Here is a 27,570-nt window from a genome sequence, read left to right as displayed (position 1 = left end):
CATCATGGTGGTGTTGATGGAGAAGGGTTGGTGATGACGACGACGGGAAATCCCCCTCTGTGGAGCGCAAAACGGACTCCGATCAACCCTCCGGGGAAGAATCGAAGGTAGCGGTGGCTCCGTCTCATAGAAAACGATGAAAACTTATCTATTATTTTTCTTTGGAAATATGAATTTATAGGACTAGAAGTAGGATCTGCGGAGACACGATGTGGCCCCAAGCCAATAGGTCACGCCCGGAGGGTGGATGCACCCTATTGGTTTGGTACCAACAAGTGACACTACTCTCGTGGGTCTTCGCTCCAATATTTTTTTTATTCTATAAAAATTCTCCAAAAGCTTCTCCAATTTCGAGAACTTCTATTTCTGCACAAAAACAACACCATGGTAGTTCTTCTGAAAACAACGTTTGTCCAGATTAGTTTCATTCAAATCATGCAAATTAGAGTCCAAAACAAGAGCACAAGTGTTCGGAAAAGTAGATACGTAGGAGACGTATCAGTTACTTGCAAGGATTAAATAATGATAGGAGGATAATATAAATATATCAAAAGTAAATGTAAATAGTAAAAGGCAGCAAGGTATTTTTATTGTTTTTGTATTCATATTTAGATAGACCTAGGGGCCATAGTTTTCTCTAGTGGCATCTCTCTCCAAGATAGCATATGGTTGTAGACAAATTATTATTGGGCAATTGATAGAAAAAGGGAATAGTTATGAAATATTTATTCCTGAAAATGATCATCTACATAGGCATCGTCCATAAACAAGTCGTAAACAAGTCGACCGACTCCTGCCTTCATCTAGTACTATTACTCTACTCATCGATCGCTATCCAACATGCATCTAGAGTATGAAGTATGAAACAGAGTAATGCTTGGAGCAAGATGACATGATACACACAAAGTAAACTCAAGCAATGTGAATAACCCCCATCTTTTTATCCTTAATGGTAGCAATACAAATACATGTCATGTCCCTTTCCGTCACTAGGATTGAGCACTGCAAGATTGAAACCATTAGAATGCACCACTCACATTTAAGATAAACTAATCTAGTTGGCCAAACTAAACTGATATATCGGAGCGAAATACGAACATATAATAATTGATATGTCCATTATGTAGCATGAATAATTATTTATATTTATGTTATTCTTGTCTATTATTCCGCATTATGATACAATTCTTATGCCTATTCTCTTTGAATATGCAAGGTACACCACGAAGAGGGGAACTCACGGAAACTAGAATTCTGGACCTGAAAACCAAGAAAAAGGGTGAAAAACACTCGACTCCAAATGACCTGAAATTTCATGAAGAATTTTTATGGAATATATAAGAATTATTGAGCCACAAATATGGTATAGGGGGGCCACTTGCTGGCCACGAGCCAACAGGGCACGACCACACCACCTAGTCGCACTCTATTACCTTGTGGGTGCCAGGTAGGTCTCCCGATCCCCCACCCCCTTTTCTCCTATATGGTGTGTTTTGACCTAGAAAAAATCATAAGCATACTTTTGGGATGAAGCGTTGCTGTCTCAAGGCGGAAACCTGGGCATAGTCCCTTTTGCTCTGTGGTAGAGAGATTCTACTGGGGGAATTCCTCTTCGGGAGGGGAAGATCGAAGCCATCGTCATCACAAACGCTTCCTCCTTTGTGGGAGGACCAAGATTCATCAAAATCTTCACCAGAACCATCTCATCTCCAAACCTAGTTCATCTCTTGTATCCAATATTTGTCTCAAAACCTCAGATTGGTACGTGTTACTAGTAGTGTTGATTACATCTCGTAGTTGATGCTTGTTGGATTACTTGGTGGAAGATATTATGTTCAGATCCTTGATCACCATTATTATACCTCTTATCTTTAACATGTTGATGACGTGTGAATAGTTAATATAGTTCCTCAGGACATGGGAGAAGTCTTGTTATATGTAATCATGTGAAGTTGGTATTCGTTTGATATTTTCATGATGTGCATGGTGTTGCTTCTCTTAGTGGTGTCGTGTGAATGTAGACTACACTATACTGCACCATGCTACGGGCCTAAGGGAAGGAATTGTGGAGTAACAAGTAGATGATGGGTTGCGAGAGTGACAGAAGCTTAAACCCTAGTTTATGTGTTGCTTCATAAGGGCCTGATTTGGATCCACATGTTTCATGTTATGGTGAGATTTATCTTAATTCTTCTTTCGAAGTTGTGGATGCTTGCGAGAGGGGGTAATCATAAGTGGGTTGCTTGTTCAAGTAAGAACAACACCTTAGCACCGTTCCACCCACATATTAAATTATTAAAGTAACGAACGTGAATCAACTCAACATGATGAAGATGACTAGACATAAATTCCAATGTGTCCTAGGGAGCGTTTGCCTCATATAAGAGTACTTTCCGGTCTGTCCTTTGCTACAAAATGGTTTGGGCTATCTTGCTTCATACTTGCTACTATTGTTACTTGTCACTTGTTATGAATTATATTGCTAAAAAACTATCTATCCTATTAGTTATAGCACTTGCAGAGAATACCTTGCTGAAAACAACTTATCATTTCCTTCCGCTCCTCGTTGGGTTCGACACTCTTACTTATTGAAAGGAGTACGATTGATCCCCTATACTTGTGGGTCATCGATACTCTGTTCCGGCGCCATTTCCGGGGAGTGAAGCATCTTTAGTAAGTGGAAATTGGTAAGGAAATATTTTTGGTACATACAGAAATTTATTGTTGCTCGTTACTATGGACGATCACCCTTTGAGTTGCTTGTTCGGGGCATCTTCGCCTCGAACGGAAGTTGAAAAAGTTGATCCTCAACCTACTGAACCTACTGAAAATATTTATGATGATATTCCTTTGGGTATGCTAGAGAAATTGATAGCTAACCTTATGATGGTACAAGTCATCCTGATTACCACTTATATGTCGATGAGGTTTGTGGATATTTAAGCTTGTAGCTTTTCCATGAGACAAAGTTAATAAGAAAGTTCTCCCTTTATATTTTGAGGTAAAAGAATTGATCTGGTATAGGCTATTGTATGCTATTGCTTCATGGAATTGGAATCACTTGAAGCTGGAATTTCGTGAGAAGTTTTATCTTATGAATCTAGTTCATCGTGATCGGAATTTTATTTATAATTGTTGGCCTCGTGAAGGAGAAAGCATCGCTCAAGGTTAGGGGGGCTTAAATCAACGATGCACACCTGCCCCAATCATGAACTACCGATAGAAATGATTATACAAAAAAATTATGCTTGGCTTTCTCATAATGATCAAGTACAACTCTATTCTTCTTCAACTAGTTCTTACATGAAGAAGACTATTGAATTCAAGTGGGATCTCATGCAAAGAATTAAATGCAACTCTGAAGTCCCGGGATTCGACAAAGGTAAAGAGCCAGGTGTAAAGCTTAAGATCGTGTTAAATCTTTTATGGAAATCGATACTTTTCATAAGTTTAGCAATAAATACAGGCTTGACTCCAAGATGGTAGCTACTTTTTGTGAATAATTTGCTACTCATGTCGATCTACCTAAGGAGAAGTGGTTTAAATACCATCCACCTATTGAAAAATTATTAGAGGAACACATCAAAGTTAAATAGGAAGCAATTGTTTATCATGTTGATCCAGTTGTACCTAGTGCTTATACTGAGAAACCACCTTTTCCTGTTAGGATTAGGGAACATGCTAAAGCTACAACTATGGTTAATAAAAGTTATGTTAGAACACCCAAAACTTGTGAACAAATAAATGTGGGGCCTAATATTTTTGTAGTTAAAGATCTCTTGGTTGATAATATTGATGGGCATGTTATTTACTTTTGTAGTGCAGCATCTCGAATTGCAAAGCGTGTTACAAATGAGCAGGACAAGCTAGATAAAAACAAACTAGTTGTTGGCAGACCCGTTGTTTCTGTTAAGATTAGAGATCATTGTTATCATGGTTTATGCAACATGGGTGCTAGTATTATTGCTATACCTTTTACCTTATATAAAGCAATTATGAATGATATAGCACCCACTGAGATTGAAGATATTGGTGTCACTATTAAACTTGCAAACCGAGTTACTACCTCACCGCATGGGATTGTAAGAGGTGTTCAAGTCCTGTGTGGAAAAGTCAAGCACCCCACTAACTTCCTAGTACTTGGTTCTAAACAAGATAACTCTTGTCCCATTATATTTTGTAAACCTTTCTTGAATAGTGTTAATGCTATAATTAATTGTTTTGCCAAAAAGTTAAAGTAAGCTTTGGTAATCAGCATCATGAATTTAATTTCTCTAAATTTGGTTAACAACCACATGAGAAGGAGTTATCTAATAAAGATGACATTTTTTATCTTGCTTCTACTATTGTGCCTTCTACAGATCTTTGAGAACAATTTTTGATAGACCATGAGAATGATATGATATGAATGAAAGAAATGAGATAGATGATATATTCCTTATACAAACACCTAACCTCAAACACAACTTGCATGCTTATATCTTAGGGGATCCTCCTCCACAAAAATGAGATCCCGTGTTTGAGTTAAATAAATTACCTAATACTTTCAAATATGCTTATCTTGATGAAAATAAGATATATCTTGATATTATTATTAGTGCTAACCTTTCAGAGCATGAAGAAAAAAGGTTACTCAAAACTTCAAAGAAGCATAGGGTTGCTATTGGATATACTCTTGATGATCTTAAGGGCATAATCCCCACCCTATGTCAGCACAAGATTGATATGGAACCAGATGCTAAACTTGTTGTTGATCATCAATGTAGCTTAAATCCTAAGATGAAGGAAGTGGTAAGAACTAAAATACTAAAGCTTCTAGAAGCAAGTATAATTTATCCTATTGCCAATGGTAGATGGGTAAGTCATGTTCATTGTGTTTATAAGAAAGGAGATATAACTGTTGTTCCTAATGATAAAAATGAACTTATTCCACAAAGAATAGCAATTGGTTATAGGATGGTAATTGATTTCAGGAAACTAAATAAAGCTACACGGAATATCATTACCCCTTGCCTTTTATTGATCAAATGTTTGAAACTTTATCTAAGCACACACACTTCTGTTTTCTTGATGGATATTCTGGTTTCTCTCAAATACGTGTGTCAAAAGTGGACCAAGAATAAACTACTTTCACATGCCCTTTTGGAACTTATGCTTATAGAAGTATGCCTTTTGGTTTATGCAATGCACCTTCTACATTTCAAAGATGCATGACTGCTATATTTTTTGACTTTTGTGAAAAGATTGTTGAGGTTTTCATGGATGATTTTTCCGTTTACGGGACATTTTTTGACCATTTCTTGAGCAACCTTGATCGAGTTTTACATAGATGTGAAGAAACTAATCTTGCCTTAAATTATGAGAAGTGACACTTTATGGTGAATGAAGGTATAGTACTCGGGCACAAGATTTCTGAGCGAGGCATGGAAGTGGACAAAGCTAAAGTTAATGCAATAGAGAAAATGCCATGTCCAAAAGATATAAAAGGTATAAGAAGTTTCGTTGGTCATGCTGGTTTTTATAGTCATTTCAATAGAGATTTATGAGAGATTTCTAGGCCACGAACTAATCTTCTTAAAAAAGATATTTATTTTGTTTTGGATGATGATTGCGTAGAAGCCTTTGAAATACTTAAGAAAGCTTTGATTTCTGCACCTATTGTACAACCACCTTATTGGAGTTTACCATTTGAAATTATGTGTGATGCTAGTGATCATGTTGTTGGTGCTGTTTTAGGGCAAAGAGTAGATAAGAAATTGATTGTTATTCATTATGCTAGTAAGACCCTAGACAAAGATCAAAGAAATTACGCTACCACCGAGAAGGAATTTTTAGTTGTTGTGTTTGCATGTCATAAGCTTAGACCTTACATTGTTGATTCCAAAGTTTCTATTCATACTGATCATGCTGCTATAAAACACCTTATGGAAAAGAAAGATTCTAAACCTAGACTTATTAGGTGGGTGCTTTTACTTCAAGAGTTTAACTTGCATATCATCGATAGGAAGGGAGCTAAAAACTCTATATGAGATAACTTCTCCAGGATGGAAAATGTTCTAGATGACCCACTACCCATTGATGATAGTTTTCCCGATGAGCAACTTGCTAGTATAAACACTTCGCATAGTACTCCTTGGTATGCAAATTATGCTAACTATATGTTGCTAAATATATACCATGTAATTTCACCTATCAACAAAAGAAAAAAAATTCTTCTATGATTTGTGACATTACTTTTGGGATGACCTACATCTTTATAAAGAAGGAGTGGATGGTGTTGTTAGATGTTGTGTGCCTGAGCATGAACAGGGACATATCCTATGGAAGTGCCACTATGAAGCTTACGGAGGATACCATGCTGGTGACATAACTGCACACAAGGTATTACAATCTAGTTTTTATTAGCCTACTCTTTTTAAAGATGCTCGTAAGTATGTCCTTTCCTGTGATGAATGTCAAATAATTGGTAACATTGGTAGACGTCAGGAAATGCCTATGAATTATTCACTTGGTATTGAACAATTTGATGTTTGGGTCTTTGATTATATGGTACCTTTTCCTTCCTCTAATTGGTATACTCATATTCTAGTTAATGTTGATCATGTTACTAAGTGGGTAGAAGCTATTCCAACAAGTAGCAATGATCATAACACTTCTATGAAAAATGCTTACAGACATTATATTTTCAAGGTTTGGAGTCCCTAGATATTTAATGACTGATGGTGGTTCACATTTTATTCGTGGTGCTTTGCATAAACTGCTAGTTGAATATGATGTTAACCATAGGATTGCATAACCTTATCATCCTCAGTCTAGTGGCCAAGTTGAACTGAGCAATCAAGAAGTAAATTTAATTTTTTGAAATATTGTTAATAGATCTAGGAAGACCTCATCTAAGAAACTAGATGATGCTTTATTGGCTTATAGACTTGCTTATAAAAAGCCCACGGGAATGTCCCCCTATAAAATGTTGTATGGAAAAGCTTGTCATTTACCTATTGACTTAGAACATAAAGCTAATTAGGCAATTAAAGAACTCAACTATGATTTTAAACTTGCTGGTGAAAACAGGCTATTTGATATTAGTTCATTAGGCGAATGGAGGACACAAGCTTGTGATCTGCATTTGGTTTTCGTCAAGATGAACAAGTGATGCAGCACAATATAGGTAAGTATTTCACCGAGAAGAGAACCAAGGTTTATCGAACCAATAGGGGTAACAACCAACCCCCATCTTCAGGGACTGCACACAAGAGAAGCAAACACTTGCACCCAACGAGGGCAAGAGGGTTGTCAATCCTCTTGTCTTGTTATTTGCAAGCAAGTAAGTAATGTGGTTGGAAGTTGCAAAGTGAAAAGTAAATAAAGGCATCGAGGAATTGTAGTGTTTTTTAACTTAAAAGTGAACAAATCCAAGACCCATAGTTTTCCTTAGTGGCATCCCTCATGAAAGCAAGCATACGATGGGTAAACAAATTCTTGTTGGGAAATTGATAGAAAAGCGCATAATTCTGTGATATTCACGGCAATGATCATGTGTATATAGGCATCACGTCCATGAGTAAATAGGTTGAATCCTGCCTGCACGTATTACTATTACTCCACCCATAGACCGCTATCCAACATGCATCTAGAGTATTAAGTAAAACAAAGTAATGCTTGGAGAACGATGACATGATGTAAACAAAGAGAATTCAATTAATATGAACTAACTCCATCGTTTTATCCTTAGAAGAAACAATACAAAGACATATCTTGTACCCTGCTATGTCACTTGGATATAGAAATCCATCAGACTGAACCCACTACAACGCACCCCTCTCACTGAACAAAGACCAACCTACTTGGCCAAAGCAAATTAATAGATCGGAGAGATTTATGGAGCTATGAAGATCATCCACATAAGAACCATATTTAGAATTAAGAGAAGATTAAAATATTTATCATGAATAATCTAAACATAAACCCACAATTCATCAGGTCCCAACAAACATACCGCACAAAAGAATTACATCGGATAGATCAGAGCGATGATGTGATGATCATTGTATTGAAGATCAAGATAGAGAGAAAGATAATCATCTAGGTATTAACAACAAACTCGTAGTTGCATGGTGAACTACTCACACATCACCATGGGAGGGAAAAGGATGATGTAGAGGCTCTCCGTGATTGATCCGCCCTCCGGTAGGGCATGAGAAAAGGGCTCTAGATGGGTACACAGAGGAACAAAGACTTGCGGCGGTGGAAAAAGTGTTTCGGGAGGATCTCTAGGGTTTTGGCGATATATGTGAATTAGGAAAAAGAGGTACGCAAGGAGACAACCATGGGGAGGACGAGGCAACTGGGCGCGCCCTAGGCCCTAGCCTCGGCTTGTTGGCTCTTGCTTCCCTCGTGAGGTTTATGGCCTCCTCTCTAAGCTTCCACGTCTTCTTTTGGTACAGAAAAAAGTCACCAAAAAGTTTTGTGGCAATATAACTTCGTTTGGTACTGTAAACCCGAAAAGCTAAAAACACGCTGAAAACAACAACTGACACCGGGCATTGGGTCAATAGGTCAGTTCTCAAACATAATATTAATCGTTATATAAACTCCCAAAAAGTATCCTAATATGGTAATATAATAGCATGGAACAATAAAAAATTATAGATACGTTGGAGACATATCAACCCCCCCTCGACATGACTTGTTGCCTCATGGGGCCCTCGTATGCCTCTCGGACTCTCTTTACTTCGTGGAAAAATATTCTAACCTAGAAAAAATCATTATATATACTCGAGTATGTTTTGACCACCGCATGGCGAGCTTCTCCTTCGTTCTTGTTTCGAGCTGTTTTTCTGACACATCTGGATCGCCATGACAACATCAAGCTCCTCCAAGGACAAGTTCTTTGAGAAGGTCATCAACCCTTACCTCCCGGAGGTGATGAAACACCCTCAAACCATTAAGATGCATGAGGGGGTGCTTCACATTCGTGACCTACAAGGGCTGAAGAAGGAGGGAAGCGAGAAGGGCAGTCTCGCACCAGTGGAACAAGAGATCTTCAAGTGCCAAGGGATGGTGGAGCGTGGACTCACCTCTAATCAATCCATGATTACAGATTCTATTCGTAAGAATAGGAAGGACAACGATGAAATTGTGGAGATGATCTTCAAGATCCATGAGAGGCTCCAAGATCTTCAGGCACAAATTTATGATCTCCAAAACCAAAACTGTGAGTATGAATCTCGTTTCAAGAGGATGAGTATAGTTGCAAATTTCAGTATTCCAGATACGAACTCTTCTTTCTTCAATGGGGTACCAATGACATGGAAGACGGAGCATAAGCGTACTCCCCCAACACCATCATCACCCAAGAAGGACACTTGAGTACATGGGTATGGGCATCACCCTTAGCTTATTCCAAGCTTGGGGAAGGTGCCCCGATATCGTATCACCATCACTCTTATCATTACCATCTATCTTAGTTTGATCCTTTTATAAAAATAAAATTTCAGATTTGCTATGCTTAGAAATTTTTATTTGAGATCTATCTATCCTTGTAATCGAGTGTGAGAGTTATATAATAAATATTAGTTGAGTTTGTGTGTTTTACTCACAAGCATTTGTCATCATAGCATTGAAATAAAAGATATAGAAATGCTCAAATGCTAGTCCCATGGGGAGTAATGATTTCATATGGAAACGGTAAGTTGTTGAGAATAAACAAACATAGCATTAGTCATTGATACAATCTACGCAAGATTGTGAAAGAGGAGTGGAGATTTATTTACAAATACACTATCTTGAACATCTTTTATGATTGTGAGGCCCCATCAAATATTATATAATGATCAAGTGTTGATGTTGGACATGGAAGACAACGTAATGATCATGATAATTTACATTCACTTGAAGTTATATGGTCTTGGATCCCTTAACATGGGGTGCTTGCTTTAGATCTTTTGATAGCCAAAAAACTCCGCACTAAGTAGAGATACTACTTGTGCATCCATAAGCTTGAAACCCCATTTCTTGCCATGAGATTCCACCATACCTACCTATGGATTGAATACGATCCTTCAAGTAAGTTGTCATTGGTGCACCAAGCAATAAAAATTTCTCTTAAATATGTATGTTCTTTTATTACAAGGAAAAATAAGCTTTGTACGATCTTGTGATGGCAAAGAAATAAAAGCGACAAAGTGCATAATAAAGTTTACTATCATAAGGGGTAATATAAAGTGGCGTTCCTTTGCATTAAGAGTTTGCACATCCAAAAACTTAAAAGCGCATGACAACCTCTGCTTCTCCCTGCGAAGGTCCTATCTTTTATCTTCATGAATTCACTTCTATGCAAGAGTCGATAAAGTTTATTCTTTCTCCAACCTATTAACTCTCTAGTGGGCAAGCATCATGTGTTGAGGATAGATCTGGATAACTATATCTAGTTGAATGTAGGTGATCATGAAACATTATAGTTGACATTATCCTCGAGGTAAATAAGTTGGGTGGCAAAAACTATCAAGCCCCATCTTCCTACGTGTCCAATGGAAACACTAGCTCCAAAAGTATGCAATGAGTGTCACCAATCATAGAAGACAAAATGATAGTTGTGTATGTGAACTTGCTACAATGAAAGTCTCTTACATAGACTCTTCTTTGGAATATGATGAATTATGATTGTCTCAATAACTAAGAAAATAGTTTATTGATTGTCAATAATGATTGTGCCTTATACTTCAAATATTTTGGACGGATTGTTTCTTTCTTATGAGAAGCTATATGATGAAAAATTTGCTTCTATGTCAATATTCATGATGCCCTCATTTCCTTTTTCTATTTTATCGACATCTCTCTCTCTCTCAAATCATGTGGTTATTATTATCGAGTTCCGCTTTCGCTTGAGGACAAGTGAGGTCTAACCTTGGGGGAGTTGATACGTCCATTATGCAACATGAATTCTTATTGATATTTATGTTATTCTTGTCTATTGTTGTTCATTATGATAGAATTCTTATGCCTTTTCTCTCTAAATATGCAAGGTACACCACAAAGAGGGAAACTAGAACTCTCGACCTGAAAACCAAGTAAAAGGGTGAAAAATCAAAGGACTGCAAATGAACTGAATTTCACAAAGAATTTTTATGGAATATATAAGAATTATTGGGCCACAAATATACCACGGGGGAGGCATATGCTGGCCACGAACCAACAGGGTGCGACCACCCCACCTCCCCACCCCCCGTGTTGGGCCCTGTTGCCTCATGGGGCCCCAACATGTCTCCCAACACCCTGTTCTCCTATATGGTGTCCTTAGACGTAGAAAAAAACATAAGCATACTTTCAGGATGAAACGTTGTCTCGAGGCGGAAACCTGGGTAGAGGCCCTTTTGCTCTCCGACAAAGAGATTCTTTCGGGGGAATTCCTCTTAGGGAGGGGGAGATCGAAGCCATCATCATCACCAATGCTTCCTCCTTCGTGGGAGGACCAATCTTCATCAACATTTTCACCAAGACTATCTCATATCCAACCCTAGTTCATCTCTCGTATTCAATCTTTGTCTCAAAACCTCGCATTGCTACATGTGTGTTCCTAGTAGTGTTGATTACATCTCGTAGTTGATGCTTGTTGTATTACTTGGTGGAACATATTGTGTTTAGATCCTTCATCACCATTATTATACCCCTGATGTTGAACATGTTGATGAGGTGTGCGTAGTAAATATAGTTCCCGGGGACATGGTAGAAGTCTTTGTTAGAGCATATATCTCCATATGTGGTTTTGGTAATTGATGACAATTCCTATGGGCTAATGGTTGCCTTAAGTTATATTTATAGGATCTGTCCATAGGCACTTCTTGAAGTCCATCTATTGGGTTCAAGGAGTTTATATGATGACCAAGATGGTATTCAAGGTATTATCTAAAGAATGATCGTAGAGACGCTAGGTTGATCAAGATCTCAGACAAAGAGTAAATCAAGATGATCAACACACAAAGCGTATAAGATGTACCGAGAGGGATCAAGTGATCCCATGGTATGGTAAGCATTGTCCATTACGTGTTTGTGTACTAACCCATGGTCTTTGTGAGAGTCCTATGTGGGGGTTAGGTGTGCTTCCATGGGCTTGCGTCAAAAGGAAGATCTCATACAACCCATGAAGGATGACGTCAAGTGGTGATCGTCATCAAGATTGTGGTGTGCAAGTTCAAGTGGACCAGCACGAATATATCACTCAAACTATTGTTAATGATCATGTGTTGATAAGGACAAGCTCATGTGCTAACAAGGACAAGATCGAGATAAGCATTCCTGAGCACTACATGCTTGATTCTTGTGGATGTTCACATGATGGACAAATGAAGATGAATACATAAGCTAGGCTTTCCACATTGTGTATGGGAGAGCTACTTGAAGACTTCATCATGTCTTGCTTTCAACTTGAGCCAAGAAGGAACAACAACATCAAGCTCAAGTGAAAGGGCTAACTCAAGGTATCAGTTACTTTGATGTTAGCGGTGCGGAGTGATGATCAGCGAATAAAAGTACACACTCAAGTATGGATCATCGGTATCCCTTTTACAATTCTTGAGTATTTAGGGATCCCGCACTATTAAGAGGGGATCACAGGTTTTTGTGATGAACTTGCTCAAACTAGATATCCACTATTCTGCTCAATACCACATATTCTCTACTCTGCTCCTATCTCAAAACAGGTCTAATGTCTCGGACTTCCGGCTCCCTCCGGACGTCTGAGGGCCGGTCAAGGGTCGGACGACCGACATGCTTCGGAAATCCGGAGCCCTGCAACAGAAGAACTTGAGCCCTATAACTCGGATTTCCGGCTCCCTCCGGACATCCGAGGGCTGGTCGACAGACTAGCTTCGGAAATCCGGAGCCGTGCACCAAAAGAACGTGAGCTCTATAACTCGGATTTCCGGCTCCCTCCGGACGTCCGACCCCTTCGGAAATCCGGAACCTTGCACCAGAAGAAGTTGAGTCAAATAACTCGGATTTCCGGCCTTCTCCGGACGTCCGGTCCCTGTTCAACTCACAGTGTTTCCAGACATATCTATAGCTCTCGGACGACTGACCCCTTGCGGACGCCCGGACTTCCGTAAATTGCCGGACGTCCGACCCCTGTGTGACTTAAAGTGTCCCCAACGACTGTTTTTCTCTCCTCACTATAAATACCCCCCTCCCACTTCGTGAGAGGGTGCCCAACACAGCCTTATCCTCATAAGAACACACTTCTACCTCACACACATTTTCTCACACCAAACCTTAGATCCCAAGAGCATTTGTGAGCCCCTTTGAGAGTTGTTCCAATCAAAAGATAGATCGTCTCCCTCTCTTCCTCTCAACCCAAGCTATTTGAGATTTGAGCAAGTTTTGAGCATTCCCCATGATCTTGTTACTCTCGGAGGTTGGAGACTCCTAGGCGGTAGAAGTTCTTCGGAGAGGAATCAATCTGTGTGATTACCCCCCGGAAAAGTTTGTGAGGGTTTGGAAGCCACCTCAAAGGCTTACCACTAGTGGTTGAGAAACGCCTTCGTGGTGTTATCTCAAAGGGAGAATAGGGTGAGCCTTCGTGGCGTTGGTGTGCCTTCGTGGTAACATCCACCTCTCTAACGGTGACTAGCTTCCCTCCAAGGAAGTGAACATCGGGATACATCTTCGTCTTAGTGACCTTGGTTATCCTTAACCCTAACTCCTTACTTGTGGTTTACTTGTGTTACTTGAGCATACATACATTGCATATTGTTTGTGCTCATTATATTGTGTTGGCTATTTCTTGTACAAGATTAATCATTCAAGCATACCTTCTATATCTACGCGTTCATACTTGCAGCTTTTGATATATCGTGTGATATAGTGTGACCTAGTATCTTGTGTTGTTCACCTACTCGTCGTGTGATATAGCTCAAGTAAGTTTGTGTAACTTACTTGTGCTTGTTAGTAACTGTATTGTGTCCATCTTGGTAGATCGTGTTGTTGATACACGTTGCAGTGCCTAGTGCATTTAGGATTTGTGCTTGACAAGTACCCTCTTAGTTTATTTCCGAATTAGTTTCAAGCCAAATCCAAAGAAGTTTTTAAATAGCCTATTCACCCCCCCCTCTAGGCGTCATCGAGGTCTTTTCAGTCTTCTTATAAGTAATCATGTGAAGTTGGTATTCGTTTGATATTTTGATGATGTGTATGTTATTGCTTCTCTTAGTGGTGGCGTGCGAATGTCGACTACAAGACACTTCACCATGTTATGTGCCTAAGGGAATGCATTGTGGATTAGCAATTAGATGATGGGTTGCAAGAGTGACAGAAGCTTAAACCCTAGTTTATGCTTTGCTTCATAAGGGGCTGATTTGGATCCACATGTTTCATGCTATGGTTTGATTTATTTTAATTATTCGTTCATAGTTGTGGATGCTTGCGAGCGTGGGTTATCATAAGTGGGTTTGCTTGTTCAAGTAACAACAACACCTTAGCGCCGGTCCACTCACATATCAAATTATCAAAGTAACGAACATGAATCAACTCAACATGATGAACATGACTAGACAGAAATTCCCATGTGTCACCAGGAGTGTTTCCCTCATATAAGAGTACTTTCCGTCCTGTCCTTTGCTACAAAAAGGATTAGGCTATCTTACTGCATACATGTTACCATTGTTACTTTTCACTTGTTATGAATTATCTTGCTACAAAACTATCTATTCTTATTACTTATAGCACTTGCACCGAATACCTTGCTGAAAACTGCTTATCATTTCTTTCTGCTCCTTGTTGGGTTCGAAACTCTTACTTATCAAAAGGGGAGAGAGAGAGAGAGAGAGAGAGAGAAAGAGAGACAACCATCTAGGTACTAGCCATGGGCCCGTCGGTCTGAGGTAGACTACTCAAACAACATCATGGGAGCAACAAGGTTGATCTAGAAGCCCTCTGTGATTTATCCCCCTCTAGCAGGGCGATGGAATAAGGCTCCAGATGGGATCAGAGGGGAACATAGACTTGTGTCGGTGGAAAAAGTGTTCTGGGTGGCTCTCTGGGGTTTTCCAGATTTTAGAAGATTTATAGAGGCGGAGTTAGGTCACGAGGCACGATGGGGCCTTTGCACCACCTCGTGTTGTGTCTAACCTCCCTCAAAAGCTTATAGGTCTTATTTTTGTCCATAAAAAATCATCAAAAAGTTTCATGGCAACCGGACTTCGTTTGGTACTGATTTCGTGAAAAGCCAAAAACACGCACAAAACACCAAATGGCACTGGGCACTAGGTTAATAGGTTAGTTCCCAAAAATGATATAAACATCATATAAATGCATATACATTATCCAAGATTCATAATATAATAGCATGAAACAACAAAAATTTATAGATATGTTGTAGACATATAAACCTACTATATGCTATTACAATTCTATGGCTCCCAAGTCAAACGGGCTAAACAAGATTTCAAACATAAGCACGCAAAAAAATATAACAGCAATCTGTGACAAATAGGACAAAAACATATACTTGTGTAACTCCAAAGTTCTGAAAACTTAGGATCTAATAAATATTTTGGATAAAAGTATTGTGTAAAAATTCAGAATTTTTTTACGTTCAACTCTAGAGTCAAAGTTTCTGTTTTTGCGTAGCACATATAAAACAAGCAATTTAAACAACATTAAGGTAAATCTTGGCACATTATTTTTATAATACAATGGATTTTTACAAGGGGATAATTATTTTTGCGAGAAACTTCCGTGAAAAACTCTACATTGTTTCCATGAGCATGAATACAAGTGTTCAAGGTCGAGCCTCGCTTCTCCAATGCATAACTTTCCAATGGTTTCTCTTTTTGATTTTTTAATTTCCCGAGTTTATTTTTTTTGTGTTAAAACTTTTCCAAATCACACAACATATATAAATGACTCTTTAGAACTTTCCGGTTGTCTCCTTGGCAACGTTTTCTTTAAAGCCATTAAGCTAGGCATATTGTCTTCAAGTCATTGATCCAACCGGATCCCAAGGTATATCAAAGCCAATTTTAATTAACAATGATTTTTAGTTTAGTAATGAGCATAAAGCAACATATATCATGTAATAACAAAGTCTAATTCTCTTCCTATGCATTGGCATGCCAGAGAAAAACAATTCATGCACGTCAAGTAAAGGCCAATGCATGGTATAAATAGTTTCTTGCCATTTTATCATATTTGAAACATAGAGAGGTGAAGATTTGGTTCCTCTCTCATAATAATTGCATGTAGGAGAAGCAATCACATGCATATTATATCCATCAAAATCATCACGTCTAATGGTAGAATAGAACCCGTCAATATAATCCTTAATAAGTGCAAACTTTGTTGTAAATATGCCCTAAAGGCAATAATAAATTGGTTATTATCACATTTCCTTGTTCATGGTAATAATTTATTATCCATACTAGAATTGTATTGACCGAAAAGTTAAATACATGTGTGGATATGTAAACAACACCATGTCCCTAGTGAGCCTCTACTAGACTAGCTCGTTGATCAAAGATGGTTAAGGTTTCCTAACCATAGACATGAGTTGTCATTTGATAACGGGATCACATCATTAGGAGAATGATGTGATGGACAAGGCCCAAACTGTAAGCATGGCATTTGATCTTATCACTTAGTTTAGTGCTACTACTTTCTTCATGTCAAGTATATGTTCCTAAGACCATGAGATCATGCAACTCCGTGACACCGAAGGAATGTGTTGTGTGTATCAAACATCTCTTCATAACGAGGTGATCATAAAGGTACACTACATGTATCTTCGAAGGTGTATGTTGGGTTGGGATGGATCAAGACTGGGATTTTCACTCTGTTTGACCAAGAGGTATCTCTGGGCCCTCTCAAAAATACAACATCACAATAAGCTTGCAAGCAATGTGACTATGGAGTTAGTGTCGAGATCTTGTACTATAGAACGAGTAAAGAGACTTGCCGATAACGAGATTGAACAAGGTATGGAGATACCGATGATCGAATCTCGGGCAAGTAACATACCGCTGGACAAAGGAACTGCATACGGGATTGATTGAATCCTTGGCATCTTGGTTCGACCGATGAAGATCTTAGTGGACTATGTAGGAAAAAATATGGGCATCCAGGTCCTACTATTTGTTATTAAATGGAGAGGTGTCGCAGTCATGTCTACATGATTCTCAAACCCCTAGGGTCCGCACGCTTAACGTTCGGTGACACTAGAGAGTTTTGGGATATGTACGTTCATGACCGAATATCGTTTGGAGTCCCGAATGAGATCTCAGACATCACGAGGAGCTCCGGAATGTCCAAAGGTAGAGATTTATATATGGGAAGTCGTATTTTGGCTACCGGAAAAGTTTCGGGTTTTACTGGTATTGTATCGAGAAGTTTCTAGAAGGTTTAAGAAGATTCCGCAGGGTTCCGGAGGAGTGTGGAAGGGTACCTCCAACACCTATGGCATCCATGGGCTGTAGGGGGCACCCTAGACTTATTAGTCCACGCGCACCATGCCCCCAAAGGCCCATGTGCAAAGGGGAAGGGAAACCCTAAGGGGGAGGGCCTCCACTTGGCTTGGAGGGCACTCCTCCTTCTTTGGACACCTCCCCTCCTAGGAGGAGGGGCTAGGTCTGCACCCCCAACCCTCCAATACCCCAATATATAGTGGGGAGGATGCTCAAGGGCTGGACACAGCAATCCACATGCCGTGCGGCCTCCCCTCTCTCATGTCCTTCCTCATTCGTAGTTTTGTAGGCACTTGGCGAAGCCTTGATGGTACTGCTCCACCACCATCACTACCATGCAGTCATGCTGGTCGAGATTCCATCTACTACTCTGCCCTCGCTCGCTGGATTGAGGAGGTAGAGATTCCATCAAGCCACACGTGTGCTGAATGGGAAGGTGTCGCTCGTTCGGCGCTACATTGGAACGGATCACGATTGGATCGTGAAAACATACGACTACATCAATCGTGTTCCTTAACGCTTCCGCTTAGAGATCTACAAGGGTATATAAATACAATCCCCCTCTCGTAGCTATGAATTGTTGGGGAACGTCGCATGGGAAACAAAAAATTTCCTACGCGCACCAAGACCTATCATGGTGATGTCCATCTACGAGAGGGGATGAGTGATCTACGTACCCTTGTAGATCGTACAGCAGAAGCGTTAGTGAACGCGGTTGATGTAGTGGAACGTCCTCACGTCCCTCAATCCGCCCCGCGAACAATCCCGCGATCAGTCCCACGATCTAGTACCGAACGGACGGCACCTCCGCGTTCAGCACACGTACAGCTCGACGATGATCTCGGCCTTCTTGATCCAGCAAGAGAGACGAAGAGGTAGAAGAGTTCTCCGGTAGCGTGACGGCGCTCCGGAGGTTGGTGATGACCTTGTCTCAGCAGGGCTCCGCCCGAGCTCCGCAGAAACGCGATCTAGAGGAAAAACCGTGGAGGTATGTGGTCGGGCTGCCGTGGAAAAGTCGTCTCAAATCAGCCCCAATACCTCCATATATATAGGTGGGAGGGAGGGGACCTTGCCTTGGGGCTCAAGGAGCCCCAAGGGGGTCGGCCGAGTCCAAGGGGGGAAGGCTCCCCCCCCAAACCGAGTTGGACTTGGTTTGGTGGGTGGGAGTCCTTCCCTTCCTTCCCACCTCCCTTTTTTTTCTCTTTGATTTTCCTTTGTATGGCGCATAGGGCCCTTTTGGTCTGTCCCACCAGCCCACTAAGGGCTGGTGTGCCACCCTTATGGCCTATGGGCTTCCCCGGGGTGGGTTGCCCCCCCCCCCCGGTGAACTCCCGGAACCCATTCGTCATTCCCGGTACATTCCCGGTAACTCCGAAAACCTTCCGGTAATCAAATGAGGTCATCCTATATATCAATCTTCGTTTCCGGACCATTTCGGAAACCCTCGTGACGTCCGTGATCTCATCCGGGACTCCAAACAACATTCGGTAACCAACCATATAACTCAAATACGCATAAAACAACGTCGAACCTTAAGTGTGCAGACCCTGCGGGTTCGAGAACTATGTAGACATGACCCGAGAGACTCCTCGGTCAATATCCAACAGCGGGACCTGGATGCCCATATTGGATCCTACATATTCTACGAAGATCTTATCGTTTGAACCTCAGTGCCAAGGATTCATATAATCCCGTATGTCATTCCCTTTGTCCTTCGGTATGTTACTTGCCCGAGATTTGATCGTCAGTATCCGCATACCTATTTCAACCTGGTTTACCGGCAAGTCTCTTTACTCGTTCCGTAATACAAGATCCCGCAACTTACACTAAGTCACATTGCTTGCAAGGCTTGTGTGTGATGTTGTATTACCGAGTGGGCCCCGAGATACCTCTCCGTCACACGGAGTGACAAATCCCAGTCTTGATCCATACTAACTCAACTAACACCTTCGGAGATACCTGTAGAGCATCTTTATAGTCACCCAGTTACGTTGCGACGTTTGATACACACAAAGTATTCCTTCGGTGTCAGTGAGTTATATGATCTCATGGTCATAGGAATAAATACTTGACACGCAGAAAACAGTAGCAACAAAATGACACGATCAACATGCTACGTCTATTAGTTTGGGTCTAGTCCATCACGTGATTCTCCTAATGACGTGATCCAGTTATCAAGCAACAACACCTTGTTCATAATCAGAAGACACTGACTATCTTTGATCAAATGGCTAGCCAACTAGAGGCTTGCTAGGGACGGTGTTTTGTCTATGTATCCACACATGTAAATGAGTCTTCATTCAATACAATTATAGCATGGATAATAAACGATTATCTTGATACAGGAATTATAATAATAACTATATTTATTAATGCCTCTAGGGCATAATTCCAACAGTCTCCCACTTGCACTAGAGTCAATAATCTAGCCCTCACATCATCATGTGGATTACATTGTAATAAATCTAACACCCATACAGTTTTGGTGTTGATCATGTTTTGGCCGTGGAAGAGGTTTAGTCAGCGGGTCTGCTACATTCAGATCCGTGTGCACTTTGCATATATTTACGTCCTCTCCCTCGACGTAGTCGCGGATGAGGTTGAAGCGTCGTTTGATGTGTCCGGTCTTCTTGTGAAACCGTGGTTCCTTTGCTAAGGCAATGGCACCCGTGTTCTCACAGAACAAGGTTATTGGATTCAGGGCGCTTGGCACCACTCCAAGATCCGTCATGAACCGCTTCATCCAGACACCCTCCTTAGCCGCCTCCGAGGCAGCCATGTACTCCGCTTCACATGTAGAATCTGCTACGACGCTTTGCTTGGAACTGCACCAGCTTACCGCACCCCCATTACGAATAAATACGTATCCGGTTTGCGACTTAGAGTCGTCCGGATCTGTGTCAAAGCTTGCATCGACGTAACCTTTTACGGCGAGCTCTTCGTCACCTCCATACACGAGAAACATCTCCTTAGTCCTTTTCAGGTACTTCAGGATGTTCTTGACCGCTGTCCAGTGATCCACTCCTGGATTACTCTGGAACCTACCTGCCATACTTATGGCCAGGCTAACATCCGGTCTAGTGCACAGCATTGCATACATGATAGAACCTATGGCTGAAGCATAGGGGACGGAGCGTATATGCTCTCTATCTTCATCAGTTGCTGGGCACTGAGTCTTACTCAATCTCGTACCTTGTAAAACTGGCAAGAACCCTTTCTTGGACTGTTCCATTTTGAACCTCTTCAAAACTTTATCAAGGTATGTGCTTTGTGAAAGTCCTATCAGGCGTTTTGATCTATCCCTATAGATCTTAATGCCTAGAATGTAAGCAGCTTCTCCTAGGTCCTTCATAGAGAAACTCTTATTTAAGTAATCCTTTATGCTCTCTAAAAACTCCACGTTGTTTCCAATCAGTAATATGTCATCCACATATAATATTAGAAACGCCACAGAGCTCCCACTCACTTTCTTGAAAATACAAGATTCTCCAACCACTTGTATAAACCCAAATGCTTTGATCACCTCATCAAAGCGTTTGTTCCAACTCCGAGATGCTTGCACCAGTCCATAAATGGATCGCTGGAGCTTGCACACCTTGTTAGCATTCTTAGGATCGACAAAACCTTCGGGTTGTATCATATACAACTCTTCCTAAAGGAAACCGTTAAGGAACGCCGTTTTGACATCCATCTGCCAGATTTCATAATCGAAAAATGCAGCTATTGCTAACATGATTCTGACGGACTTAAGCATCGCTACGGGTGAGAATGTCTCATCGTAGTCAACACCTTGAACTTGTGAAAAACCCTTTGCCACAAGTCGAGCTTTATAAACGGTCACATTGCCGTCAGCGTCCGTCTTCCTCTTAAAGATCCATTTGTTCTGAATAGCCTTGCGGCCCTCAGGTAGTACCTCCAAAGTCCACACTTTGTTCTCATACATGGATCCTATCTCGGACTTCATGGCTTCTAGCCATTTGTTGGAATCTGGGCCCACCATTGCTTCTTCATAATTTGCAGGTTCATTGTTGTCTAACAACATGATTGACATGACGGGATTACCGTACCACTCTGGAGCAGTACGTGGTCTCGTCGACCTGCGTGGTTCGACAGAAACTTGAACTGGAGTTTCATGATCATCATCATTAACTTCCTCCTCAACCAGCGTTGCAACGACAGAGGTTTCCCCTTGCCCTGCGCCACCATCCAGAGGGATGAGAGGTTCGACAACCTCGTCAAGTTCTATCTTCCTCCCACTCAATTCTCTCGAGAGAAACTCCTTCTCGAGAAAAGCTCCGTTTTTAGCAACAAACACTTTGCCCTCGGATTTGAGATAGAAGGTGTACCCAACTGTCTCTTTTGGGTAACCTATGAAGACGCACTTTTCCGCTTTGGGTTCCAGCTTTTCAGGCTGAAGCTTTTTGACATAAGCATCACATCCCCAAACTTTAAGAAACGACAACTTTGGTCTTTTGCCATACCACAGTTCGTATGGTGTCGTCTCAACGGATTTTGATGGTGCCCTATTTAAAGTGAATGCCGCTGTTTCTAATGCATAACCCCAAAACGATAACGGCAAATCATTAAGAGACATCATAGATCGCACCATCTCTAATAGAGTACGATTACGACGTTCGGACACACCATTACGCTGTGGTGTTCCAGGCGGTGTTAACTGTGAAACAATTCCACATTGTCTTAAGTGAGTACCAAACTCGAAACTCAGATATTCACCCCCACGATCAGACCGTAGGAACTTGATCTTCTTGTTACGATGATTTTCCACTTCACTCTGAAATTGCTTGAACTTTTCAATGTCTCAGACTTTTGCTTCATCAAGTAGACACAACCATATCTACTCAAATCGTCAGTGAAGGTGAGAAAATAACGATATCCGCCGCGTGCCTCCACGCTCATCGGACCACACACATCGGTATGTATGATTTCCAACAAGTCACTTGCACGCTCCATTGTTCCGGAAAACGGAGTCTTAGTCATCTTGCCCATGAGGCATGGTTCGCACGTGTCAAGTGAATCAAAGTCAAGTGACTCCAAAAGTCCATCAGGATGGAGTTTCTTCATGCGCTTTACACCAATATGACCTAAGCGGCAGTGCCACAAAAATATGGCGCTATCATTGTTAACTCTAACTCTTTTGGTCTCAATGTTATGTATATGCGTATCGCTATCAAGATTCAATATGAACAATCCTCTCACATTAGGTGCATGACCATAAAAGATGTTACTCATAGAAATAGAACAACCATTATTCTCTGACTTAAAAGAGTAACCGTCTCGCAATAAACAAGATCCAGATATAATGTTCATGCTCAACACAGGCACTAAATAACAATGATTTAAGTTCATCACTAATCCTGATGGTAACTGAAGTGAAACTGTGCCGACGGCGATTGCATCAACCTTGGAACCATTTCCTACGCGCATCGTCACTTCATCTTTCGCCAGCCTTCGTCTATTCCGCAGTTCCTGTTTCGAGTTGCAAATACGAGCAACAGAACCGGTATCGAATACCCAGGCACTACTACGAGAGCCGGTTAAGTACACATCAATAACATGTATATCAAATATACCTGATTTTTCTTTGGCCGCCTTCTTATCTGCCAGATACTTAGGGCAATTGCGCTTCCAGTGACCCATACCATTGCAATAGTAACACTCCGTTTTAGGCTTAGGTCCAGCTTTGGGCTTCTTCGTCGGATTGGCAACAGGCTTGCCGCTCTTCTTCGAATTACCCTTCTTGCCTTTGCCGTTTCTCTTGAAACTAGTGGTCTTATTCACCATCAACACTTGATGCTCTTTACGGAGTTCAGACTCTGTGACTTTCAGCATCGCAAACAACTCGCCGGGAGACTTGTTCATCCCTTGCATGTTGTAGTTCAACACAAAGCCTTTATAGCTTGGCGGCAGTGATTGAAGGATTCTGTTAGAGATAGCCTCTTGCGGGAGTTCAATCCCCAGCTCAGCTTGACGGTTTGAGTACCCAGACATTTTGAGCACATGTTCACTGACAGACGAGTTTTCCTCCATCTTGCAAGCATAGAATTTATCGGAGGTCTCATACCTCTCAATCCGAGCGTTCTTATGAAAGATAAAATTCAACTCCTGGAACATCTCAAATGCTCCATGACGCTCAAAGCAACGTTGAAGTCCCGGTTCTAAGCCATACAAGACTGCACATTGAACTATTGAGTAGTCCTCCTTACGTGCTAACCAAGCGTTCTTAACATCCTGATCAGCCGTAGCGGGTGGTTCATCTCCTAGCGCAGCATTAAGGACATAATCCTTCTTCCCAGCTTGTAAGATTAGCTTAAGATTACGAGCCCAGTCTACAAAGTTGCTTCCATCATCTTTCAACTTAGCTTTCTCTAGGAACGTATTAAAATTCAGGGTGACTGTCGCGTGAGCCATGATCTACAACACAAATATATTCAAAGTGGACTTAGACTATGTTCAAGATAATTAGAGTTTAACTTTATCAAATTATTTGCTAAACTCCCACTCAAAAAAGTACATCTCTCTAGTCATTTGAGTGGTTCATGATCCACTTACACTAGCTCAAGTCCGATCATCACGTGAGTTGAGTATAGTTTCAGTGGTAAGCATCCCTATGCTAATCATATCATCTACATGATTCATGATCGACCTTTCGGTCTCATGTGTTCCGAGGCCATGTCTGCACATGCTAGGCTCGTCAAGCTTAACCCGAGTGTTCCGCGTGCGCAACTGTTTTGCACCCGTTGTATGTGAACGTTGAGTCTATCACACCCGATCATCACGTGGTGTCTCGAAACGACGAACTGTAGCAACGGTGCACAGTCGGGGAGAACACAATTTCGTCTTGAAATTTTAGTGAGAGATCACCTCATAATGCTACCATCGTTCTAAGCAAAATAAGGTGCATAAAAGGATTAACATCACATGCAATTCATAAGTGACATGATATGGCCATCATCACGTGCTTCTTGATCTCCATCACCAAAGCACCGGCACGATCTTCTTGTCACCGGCGCCACACCATGATCTCCATCAACGTGTTGCCATCGGATTTGTCGTGCTACTCATGCTATTACTACTAAAGCTACATCCTAGCAAAATAGTAGACGCATCTGCAAGCACAAACGTTAGTATAAAGACAACCCTATGGCTCCTGCCGGTTGCCGTACCATCGACGTGCAAGTCGATATTTTCTATTACAACATGATCATCTCATACATCCAATATATCACATCACATCGTTGGCCATATCACATCACAAGCATACCCTGCAAAAACAAGTTAGACGTCCTCTAATTTTGTTGTTGCATGTTTTACGTGGTGACCATGGGTATCTAGTAGGATCGCATCTTACTTACGCAAACACCACAACGGAGATATACGAGTTGCTATTTAACCTTATCCAAGGACCTCCTCGGTCAAATCCGATTCAACTAAAGTTGGAGAAACCGACACTTGCCAGTCATCTTTGAGCAACGGGGTTACTCGTAGCGATGAAACGAGTCTCTCGTAAGCGTACGAGTAATGTCGGTCCAAGCCGCTTCAATCCAACAATACCGCAGAATCAAGAAAAGACTAAGGAGGGCAGCAAAACGCACATCACCGCCCACAAAAACTTTTGTGTTCTACTCAAGAAGACATCTACGCATGAACCTAGCTCATGATGCCACTGTTGGGTAACGTCGCATGGGAAACAAAAAATTTCCTACGCGCACGAAGACCTATCATGGTGATGTCCATCTATGAGAGGGGATGAGTGATCTACGTACCCTTGTAGATCGTACAGCAGAAGCGTTAGTGAACGCGGTTGATTTAGTGGAACGTCCTCACGTCCCTCGATCCGCCCCGCGAACAATCCCGCGATCAGTCCCACGATCTAGTACCGAACGGACGGCACCTCCGCGTTCAGCACACGTACAGCTCGACGATGATCTCGGCCTTCTTGATCCAGCAAGAGAGATGGAGAGGTAGAAGAGTTATCCGGCAGCGTGACGGCGCTCCGGAGGTTGGTGATGACCTTGTCTCAGTAGGGCTCCGCCCGAGCTCCGCAGAAACGCGATCTAGAGGAAAAACCGTGGAGGTATGTGGTCGGGCTGCCATGGAAAAGTCGTCTCAAATCAGCCCCAATACCTCCGTATATATAGGTGGGAGGGAGGGGACCTTGCCTTGGGGCTCAAGGAGCCCCAAGGGGGTCGGCCGAGTCCAAGGGGGGAAAGCTCCCCCCCCCAAACCGAGTTGGACTTGGTTTGGTGGGTGGGAGTCCTTCCCTTCCTTCCCACCTCCCTTTTTTTCTCTTTGATTTTCCTTTGTATGGCACATAGGGCCCTTTTGGGCTGTCCCACCAGCCCACTAAGGGCTGGTGCGCCACCGTTATGGCCTATGGCCTTCCCCGGGGTGGGTTGCCCCCGGTGAACTCCCGGAACCCATTCGTCATTCCCGGTACATTCCCGGTAACTCCGAAAACCTTCCGGTAATCAAATGAGGTCATCCTATATATCAATCTTCGTTTCCGGACCATTCCGGAAACCCTCGTGACGTCCGTGATCTCATCCGGGACTCCGAACAACATTCGGTAATCAACCATATAACTCAAATACGCATAAAACAACGTCGAACCTTAAGTGTGCAGACCCTGCGGGTTCGAGAACTATGTAGACATGACCCGAGAGACTCCACGGTCAATATCCAACAGCGGGACCTGGATGCCCATATTGGATCCTACATATTCTACGAAGATCTTATCGTTTGAACCTCAGTGCCAAGGATTCATATAATCCCGTATGTCATTCCCTTTGTCCTTCGGTATGTTACTTGCCCGAGATTTGATCGTCAGTATCCGCATACCTATTTCAACCTGGTTTACCGGCAAGTCTCTTTACTCGTTCCGTAATACAGGATCCCGCAACTTACACTAAGTCACATTGCTTGCAAGGCTTGTGTGTGATGTTGTATTACCGAGTGGGCCCCGAGATACCTCTCCGTCACACGGAGTGACAAATCCCAGTCTTGATCCATACTAACTCAACTAACACCTTCGGAGATACCTGTAGAGCATCTTTATAGTCACCCAGTTACGTTGCGACGTTTGATACACACAAAGTATTCCTCCGGTGTCAGTGAGTTATATGATCTCATGGTCATAGGAATAAATACTTGACACGCAGAAAACAGTAGCAACAAAATGACACGATCAACATGCCACGTCTATTAGTTTGGGTCTAGTCCATCACGTGATTCTCCTAATGACGTGATCCAGTTATCAAGCAACAACACCTTGTTCATAATCAGAAGACACTGACTATCTTTGATCAACTGGCTAGCCAACTAGAGGCTTGCTAGGGACGGTGTTTTGTCTATGTATCCACACATGTAAATGAGTCTTCATTCAATACAATTATAGCATGGATAATAAACGATTATCTTGATACAGGAATTATAATAATAACTATATTTATTAATGCCTCTAGGGCATAATTCCAACATGAATATCCATAGATAGATCTTGGGTGTTCATAGGATTTTTTTTGTTTCCCATGCAACGCTCCCCATCAGTGGCATTATAAGCTAGGTCTATGCATAAATGATATGCACGATTAGAACACAAAGTGTTTGTGGGTGTTGATGTTCAAATTGCTTACAACCTTAGTCTTATTTTGATTCGGCAGTATTGTGGGATGAAGTGGCTTGTACCAACCATAGTTGTCCTCGCATAAGATACCGGTTCCACCAATTGACTTGTAACTTGGTTGCATAAAGGTGGCTGGCGGGTGTTTGTCTCTCCCACTTTAGTGGAATCAGATTTGCTAGAGGCGGGTCCTTGTGGGAGGTTAAAAGGAAACTTTATTATCACTGTTGTGGCTCTGCGTAAGAACCTTTCTTGGTAGTAGCCCGTAGCAGCCAGGTAAAACTTGCAAAACAAAGTAGAGGATGTCTAACTTGTTGTGATGTGCTATGTCCAAGACGTGATTTGATATATGTGATGTATGATGTGATCATGATTTGTATATTTATCATGACTTGAATGTCGATGAGTACGGCAACAGACAGGAGACATAGGGTTGTATTTAATTTATTTGTGCCATTTGTTGTACTTTATCGCTATGAG

Source organism: Hordeum vulgare, chromosome 7H (assembly GCF_904849725.1).
Source record: "Hordeum vulgare subsp. vulgare chromosome 7H, MorexV3_pseudomolecules_assembly, whole genome shotgun sequence".
In the NCBI taxonomy this organism is placed as follows: domain Eukaryota; kingdom Viridiplantae; phylum Streptophyta; class Magnoliopsida; order Poales; family Poaceae; genus Hordeum; species Hordeum vulgare.
This window is presented reverse-complemented; position numbering follows the sequence as displayed.